We start from the raw sequence: 9151 nt of genomic DNA, 5'->3' as shown, positions 1-9151 counted from the left end.
AAGAAGAGTTATAATTTGAAATCTCGATGGTTTTTTTTCAGAAAACTTGCAAGGTAATCGTGATCCTAAAATAATGATTACACTAATTTTCTTTTATTCTTGACCTGCCGTATGTTTTAACTGTTTTCTAAATTTTGAGATAAATAAAATATTTTTGATAAGTTGTTAAAAGATTTTGATTTCAATTGGTAAAAATATTGATAAACTCTGGTTTCAAATTTAAATTTTAGGGTAAGAACATTTCAGAAACTGATTATGCTGCCATCTATCAGATTTTATTTTAACTTTTTACATCAAAATTAATTCTGAAATGCCCATAACCTATATTTATTATCTCAACTCTATCAAAATCATATACTAATGTTTACTAATGCTAATAATTTCTCGTTATTTAATTTAATCTATAAATTTTATCCATTTGATTTCGAAGTGATCAGAAAAATATGGAGCTTTTTCGTTTACGTCAAAACATTTTTTTAATTGGCGATGTTGACGTCCAAATAGTGGGTAATAAATTACCATCGAAATTGCAAGCTTGAAAGTGTTTTTTTTTTCATACACGTATTTTAAATACTTCTATCCCAGAAGGTATTGCTGCAGTCATTGATGAAATTATTGTGTTTTGGAAAAAAGCTCAAATTCCTGTTCAAGATGTGCAAAGATGCCGAGATAAACTGAAAAAATTCTACGATGAGTGGCGCATACTTGTCAACGCACAAAATTCGGAGTGACGTGGCTGTAAAAAACAACATGAATTTGTATGTTCATTGAAAAAATTATTTGACATTGCACCGTCAAATGAATTTGACGTTATCGATGAAAATTCTAAAGAATCCTTGATTAATCAAAGATCAGATGAACGCATTGGTTTTATTGCAAATATTAAAACGAGATATGATGACGATGATAATGATAATAAATTGAACAAAAAAATCCAGTTAGAAAAACAAAAAAAAAACAGAGTGAAGAAGAAAAAACATTATTAGGTAAATTATAAGAATCAAATAATCAATTAATTTTTTATTCTTTATTAACGTAAAGATTCTTTTCGTCATATTAATATCCTTATTTGTTTTAGACAAAAATGTTGAACTTTTATCTAGCCAAGGAAGTGCGCTATCTGCATCGGGTGGAGAAATATACTTTTCAAGTACTATCAGATTATCAGAATAAAAAAAAAACAAGAGGAAGTGATGATATTATCAGCGAAAGAGTTGTAGCTACATTAGATCGGTGTAAAGTAACCCTGGCGATTTTAGCGCCACGGTGACCTTACAGTAAAAACACCGTTAAAACACCGTGGAACGACTGTGAAAACGTGGTTGTAATGCAGTGAAATCACGGTATTTTTTGTGCAGTCACGCCACTGTATTCCGACCGCGTTTCCATTGCACTTAAAGAGTGTTTCCACGGTGTTTCGATCGTAAGGTCACAGTAATCTCACGGTGGTTTTACGGTAAAACCACCGTAAAACTACGGTGCGCTCCACAGTGGTTTTCAGCGATATCCACGGTGAGTTTACAATGACTTTCCGATGGCTTGACAGTTTTTTAACCGTGAATTCACCGTATTTCCACAGTAAGTTCATCGTTCCATGGTGTGTCTATAAATTTTATAGCGAAAAAAAAAAAAATTCACGCCGACTCGGTGGATCGATCCCAGCGCCTTCGCATTCAAAGTCTGATCTGCTATCCACTGTGCCAAATCACACACTTGAAAGAATAGATTGATTGTATTTACATAAACACAAATGAACTTTGGAAAATTAAAGATATCTAATAAATGATTGATTTTCTGATTTGTATTACATTCAATTATATAATTGTTTATAGGGTAACGAGACCAATACCGGTATACCCACTAGTAGCGGGGCAATAAATACTTTTTTTGGTAAATTATGTAAATGAGAAGTAAAAATTTTTTAAACTTAACCATACAATATTTTAAATTTGAAATCTAAGTTTTTTATAACTAAATTCATTATTCAAACAACGAAATGTCCTTAACTATCTCACTAATGATCTCACTAATGATCTTATTAGCTTATTTTCTAAAATTTTAAAAAAGTTTGCGTACTTTACAACATTTATGAATGCGGTAAATTGAAAAATTTTATAGACTTTATAAGATTTATGAATCATTGTAAAATCATTTTTTTCGAATAATATTACATTATTTAGTCGTATTTAAAGTGTATTACAAAATATAATGATTCACAAACCTGCGCGGCATATTTACTCAGAAATCGCTATTAAATAGAATTTGCTAGAACTCAATTATATAAAATTTTGCATTATTGAATAAAAACAAAATTCACTTTGGGACTAGAAAAATTTTTTGACGCAATAACATTTTATTTTCGCCTAAAAAAATTTTTTCTTGAATTCAAAAAATTCTTTCTCGCCACAAAAAAATTTTTGTTTTCAATTCAGTATGCTTAAATATCTTTAGGGCAAGTCAAAATTTTCTTGGGGTGAGTGCAACTTTTTGGCGCCAAGAAATTCCTTTTTTCTGTGTACTCATATTGATAAGATAACTTAAAATGATAAGCTTTGTTCATTTTAATAATTTAACAATGCACTTTAGAAAAGATAATTATCAAAAATACTGAGAAAATAAGAAAATATGATTGACAGAGATTTGGAAACTATAAGAAAAAAATATATCAATGGTGAAGAAACCGTGAAATCATCGTGAAAACAACGAGAAAATACCGAACTACCACAGAGAAAACGCTGAAAAATCAACGCGAAAATACTGTGAGGCCGTCGTGAGACCACCGTGAGCTCACCGTGGAAATTACTGCCAACCACTGTGAAACCACTATGAAAACACTGGAAATTCACCGTCAGAACACTGTGAACTCGCTTTCGAAACACCCTTAAACCACCGTAAAAACACAGTGTGGACTCGGTCGGTACATAGTAGCGTGACTGCACAGAAACCACCGTAAATTCACCGTCGAATCTCCGCCGCTTCACTGTCAAAACACGGGAGACGTGTTTTCACGGTAAAAACACCGTAATTCGACCGTGTTTTCACTGTCACGGTAAAACCGCTAGGGAAGTGAAAGAGATGCTGTATTTATAATAACAGCTATCTGCCAGTCGCTTATTGATATGAACCTACTAGATGTGGATATCAACTCTTTGATTATCAATCGATCATCCATTCGAAGACATCAACAAACTCTGCGAGAGTCAAAATCAATAGAAATAAAAGAACATTTCTAAGAATTGAAGTTATCATCTATCGTTGTACACGGGGACGGAAAATTGACCAAAGGCCCTAGGGGTATAAGCATGGTGAATTTGCCCCCGAAAGGTATCGGCTTGATACTGCGGGAATTTTTAGGTACTAATAAAATATTAAGATCCTGAGAGTTTCAGCTTTTGAAACCAATCGGTCTTCGAGAAAAAGCCAAATATGTAAAAATCAGATAAAATGAATATTCTCAGAGACTATTTTATCGGTTGACTTATACTCGGGATATGTTTTGGGGGTCGATAGTAGCTCCTCGGAAAAAAAATGGGAGCTTGATCGGTCGACAACAACCTCGAAAAAAATGACTTTTTAGTTTTAATTTCGACTTTTCACGATGTTACGGTTCTGGTACAATTATGAAATAATTTTTTTTTGATTCCTCATCTAATTTCCTATAGACGTAAGTGCTTTTAAAATTTTTAAAAAAGGTACGCCATATAGAAAAAAAAATTAAAACCACTTTTTAAGCAAATATTTACTTTATTTACATGTTTAAAGTGTGAATCATTATTTTTCTAGTTTGTATATGTTCTTGAATGTTATTTGCAAAAATAATCTCTGCATCAGCAGTTAAATTTTGTCATATCATATAATATCAACTAAAATATTATAAACATTATACACATATAAAACAGGAAATAGATTTTAGTTTGTAAATTATAAATACATAACAACAAATGAAAGATATACTTGAGGAAAAAAATGTATAATCATATTTTATCAGTCTTCATCACTATCCTCTTCAATCACAGGTGAAATACTGTCTCTATCAAATAATTTGCTAAGTATTTCAGCAGGCCTTAAAATCTTTGTTAAATATCTCCCGTGTGATAAATAGTAAACAACAGCAGCAACATGAGAGCAACATCCAATTGTTCTCAGACCATTTGCACACTCACAACTATGCCTCAATATGCTTTTTGGACCAATAGCATTTTTTTTATACTCAATAAAACATCTATAAACCTTTCTATTAATGTGTCTGGATTGAACTTGAATTTTGAGTATATTTGAGTGTTCTTTCACATATTGAATAGTGAGATTACCTGTTCCATCAAGCATTTCTGCTAAATAGGAAACAGCCTGTTTCAATTGATAGGAACCAGTGAAAAAAATACGCAGATCATTTTCTGTCATTTCTGGAAAGTCTTCAAGAGTTTCAGATGAAATTGTTTGAAACAGCAATTTTTTTCGCTGCCAGCCATTTTTTTGAACGTCTTCAGCTAACATCGTGAAAAGTCGAAATTAAAACTAAAAAGTCATTTTTTTTGAGGTTGTTGTCGACCGATCAAGCTCCCAATTTTTTTCCGAGGAGCTACTATCGACCCCCAAAACATATCCCGAGTATAAGTCAATCGATAAAATAGTCTCTGAGAATATTCATTTTATCTGATTTTTACATATTTGGCTTTTTCTCGAAGGCCGATTGGTTTCAAAAGCTGAAACTCTCAGGATCTTAATATCTTATTAGTACCTAAAAATCCCCGCAGTATCAAGCCGATACCTTTCGGGGGCAAATTCACTATGCTTATACCCCTAGGGCCTTTGTTGAATACCGAAACTGTTCATCGATTACCAGTAATAATTACTCCGGAAGACAAAAAAATTATGTTAGGTGTACCAACGAGTGACGATGGGACTGGAATGGCACAAGCTACTATTGTTTCCGAAACATTCAAGATAGGTTACCGGGGTGAGCTCACCTTTACTTAAAGCTGCATCACTAGCAAAGAAAATTCCCTAGATTACACATGCGCATTAAATTGATCGGCTAACGATTGTGGATGGTCATTAACTGATGGATTTGTGTCACCTTAAATTAATAACCTGAACTCTAATTTTATCAAAAAGTGATTGAAAGTAAAAATTAAAAAATACTACATTTTAATAAAATCAAATCAAAGGAGGATATTAATTAACCTAAAATTTTAAGACTTGTTAGATTTATATTAAAAAAAAATTTGTTCAAGTTTTTATTTCAAATAATACACATGTATTAGACTTTTTATTTGGTTAGTTTTCATGTTTATTGATTAATATAACAATAATATAAAAAGATTATTTTAATTTCTCTTAAATAAATAAGTACGCTATTTTATTTTTAATAATTAAATAAATAAGCACTTGAGTAATTTTTTTAAAATAAATAAGTTGAACCAAAAAAAAAAAAAACATTTATTTCTATAAAGACAAATTATTAAAATAATCGCGACCGCATAATGCCGACGTTATGCATTCACGACGTTTTAATTTAGAGCATTCATTATATAAAATCTCGTAGACAACTAGTGATATCGAGTATACTACTCCATGACATTAGTTATCTAAGTTACTATTTTTGTTCAATGGGACACTTTTAATTTTTTTCAATAAAATTCCTAAAATTCTATGTTGAAAAACAAAATTTTTTAGCCATAACCAAAGATGGGCATCGAATAACTTCTAGTAAAAAAAATTAAAAAACAATTTTTATTCTGTAATTTTAATTTATTTTCTTTCTAAAATCACGTAATTTCTCCAAATAGTCTCAAAATATTATCTCAAAGTAATATCAGGTAAGTACTACCGATAACATCGAAGTAGATTCTAGAGAAATAAATCTGAATAATTCGATGTACAGTTGATATATTTAAATTTTAATTTAAAAAGATACAATAAATCGCAAAAAAGTACTTTACTCATACATTTTCGTGTAAAATTTTATATTTCCCACTGAGAATACTCAGAAAAAAGTATTGTTATGTATTGTGAGACTATCTAAAAATATTCTGTGATTTTAGAAGAAAAATAAATCAAAGTAAATCAAAATAACATAAAAAAAAATTGTTTTTTAATTTTTTTTACTAGAAGTTATTCGATGCCCATCTTCGGTTATGGCTCAAAAATTTTGTTTTTCAACATAGAATTTTGGAAATTTTTTTGAAAAAAATTAGAAGTGTCCCATTGAACGAAAAACTAATTTTTTGAGTAAAAATGGCTGAAAAAGCATTTGTTACGTTTTGGGAATTACCTCAAAATTAATTAAAAAATAAGAATAATTTTTAATTATTAAATTTTATCCAGGCTTTGGCCTCGTTAGGGTGTCAATAGACCCCCGGTGGGCCCCGGTCGTCGATTATTTTATTGTAATTATTTATTTATTTAATTCTCGTGATTTAAAATGTATTTTCCGATTCGGTCTCCATTTTATTTATTATAGCAGCAGGTGAATGGATAGGTCATAGGGTAGGTCATGGTGTAGGTGAAAATATTGGGGTGCCAATTGGCACCCCAAAATAAGGTTGAATTAATTTAGGATTAATTGTAGTTTATTAATTACTTATGAAGCCGAGGTTCGAGCTCCATGAGCTCTCTCCCAAGACTGACTATTTAGTCATTATAAAAATATAATAAAGTCAACAGAGTTGACAAAATGTTGACGCTGCATCTCAGGTTCTCTGTGAGAAAATCGTCGTGGACCGGGTCTCATGCATCGTCATCTGTTTTGACTACCCGCGAGCCACGGCGACTCTCTTATCGTAACCGATTTCCGTTACATTGCAAAAAATTAATTTATTAAAAATAATTAATTTAATTTAATCAATAAAATATTACGGGAACGTAACACATTACTAAATTTTTCGTTTCTGATTTTGAATTTTTTTTCGGTAAGAGCGTTAAAAATCCAACAAAATGACCCTCCATGACGTGAGATTATCATAACTATAGTTAAGGTTATATCCTTTTTAAGCAAAAGTTATATCTCCGGAAGGGGTAGAGATAAAGACCTAAAAATTTAGCTCAAGACTTCTTTCCACATCTATGAAAACATATTAAAAAATCAAGAAAATCGAAAAGGGTCACTGTCGCAATGTCGTTGAATTGAGATGGAATGACCCATATATAATTGCGCATGAACGAATATAGTCATTTTTAGAATATCATTTAGAAATCTGTAAATTATTATTTAAGTAATTTAATTAGGATTTATTGTTTTCATCAATATAAATGTCGGTTAAATTTAAATAAAGAAAAAAAAAATCATAATTCGTTGACTACTATTTCACAACGTAAAATAGGTCACCCGTCCAATGAATGTCCCACGTCGATACTGCTTAACTTTGGTTATCGCTGGATTGTAGTCTGATCCTCTACTCTGTTGTACACTTATAAATACGAAAAGTTTATGGCATTACTTAATTCGAATAATCAAATTGATACATCCTACGTAAATAATGCACCTGATAATGAATTTGGTTTTGTACATAAATTACAATAGAATTCATTAGATACATATAATCAAATCTATTTATCTATCAACTTATAAATATTCGTATATCGATCAATTTCGATTTATACTTTTAAATTGCTGCCGGAACCTTTGAATTTTTTTTAAATATTGGGGGTTTAAGTTTGATTGATAGTTAACAAAATAAAAATTTAATAACATTCATATTAAAAAATTGTCATATTATGATATATATATATAAATATATGCATACATATATATATATATATATATATATATATATATATATATATATATATATATATATATATATATATGTATGCATATATTTATATATGGGGCATTCCACGCCAAATCGACCGCTTTTGACCCCGACCCCTTTCGATTTGGCTGAAATTTTTTTTTCCTTTTATACCCCATTAAAATCATTTTTCAGAAAATTTTCAAATTTTTTTACCCAACCCAAAAAAAGTTATGAATTTTTCAAAAATAAGGCTTTTATTTTATCAAATAGCTATAACTTCTTCAAAAATTGACTAATCGGGACGTTTTTTTTTTCAAAATTTTTGTCATTGAATGTACTTTTCGAAACAAAATACAAAAAAATTTTATGATGATAAACTCTATGAAATTTTCGGCTTTTTTTTTAAAAACCGTGATTTTCTTAAAGTTCGTCATTTTTTATTTTTTTTTATTTTCTCAAAATAAACTTCATTTAATTCTGCAATTTTTCCCGCCAATCCTAGAGTGGGCCGACTATTCCTTCTATTTTTTTTTATCAATTGAAAAAAAAAATTTTGCCCAGTTGGGCTTATTTTACAAAACATCAGTCTGGAAATTTTTGAGGACTTATAGATGACGTCCGATTTTGAAGAATTGAGACGGAAAAATTTATTGAAAGTGGTAATCCTCGAAAAAATTTGCATTTTCTTCAAAAAAGAAAAAAAAATTGAAGATACTTACATACAGTTTTATTGTAACTTTTTTTGAAAACTAGACCTGAATACAAAGAAAATGAAAAAAAAAATTGCCATTTGTTTTATTTTCGAACAAGTTACAGGCTTTTGAAATAGCGATGGACGTTAGATTTTTTTTCGACAGCCTGTGACATGGTAAAAAATAAACCAAACGGCAATTTTTTTTTCATTTTCTTTGTTTTTAAGTCTAGTTTAAAAAAAAAGTTACAATAAAATTGTTTGTAAGTATCTTCAATTTTTTTTTTGTTTTTTTAAAAAAATGCAAATTTTTTCGAGGATTACCACTTTCAATAAATTTTTCCGTCTCAATTCTTCAAAATCGGACGTCATCTATAAGTCCTCAAAAATTTCCAGACTGATGTTTTGTAAAATAAGCCCAACTGGGCAAAATTTTTTTTTCAATTGATAAAAAAAAATAAAAGGAATAGTCGGCCCACTCTAGGATTGGCGGGAAAAATTGCAGAATTAAATGAAGTTTTTTTTGAGAAAATATAAAAAAAAATAAAAAATGACGAACTTTAAGAAAATCACGGTTTTTTTAAAAAAAGCCGAAAATTTCATAGAGTTTATCATCATAAAATTTTTTTGTATTTTGTTTCGAAAAGTACATTCAAGGACAAAAATTTTGAAAAAAAAAAACGTCCCGATTAGTCAATTTTTGAAGAAGTTATAGCTATTTGAT

General features: G+C 29.8%; 1 long non-coding RNA gene across 1 annotated transcript; it reads left to right on the top strand.

Annotated features, from left to right (window-relative positions):
• The first annotated feature begins 331 nt into the window (after positions 1-331).
• Positions 332-1865, top strand: LOC130671652 (uncharacterized). The gene is made up of 3 exons (XR_008990549.1): positions 332-986; positions 1079-1512; positions 1580-1865. It is a non-coding gene; the product is annotated as an uncharacterized LOC130671652 (long non-coding RNA).
• The last annotated feature ends 7286 nt before the right edge of the window (positions 1866-9151 follow it).

Source organism: Microplitis mediator, chromosome 7 (assembly GCF_029852145.1).
Source record: "Microplitis mediator isolate UGA2020A chromosome 7, iyMicMedi2.1, whole genome shotgun sequence".
Lineage (NCBI taxonomy): Eukaryota > Metazoa > Arthropoda > Insecta > Hymenoptera > Braconidae > Microplitis > Microplitis mediator.
Note: the sequence above shows the minus strand (reverse complement) of the source record. Positions and strands in the feature narration are given on the sequence as shown.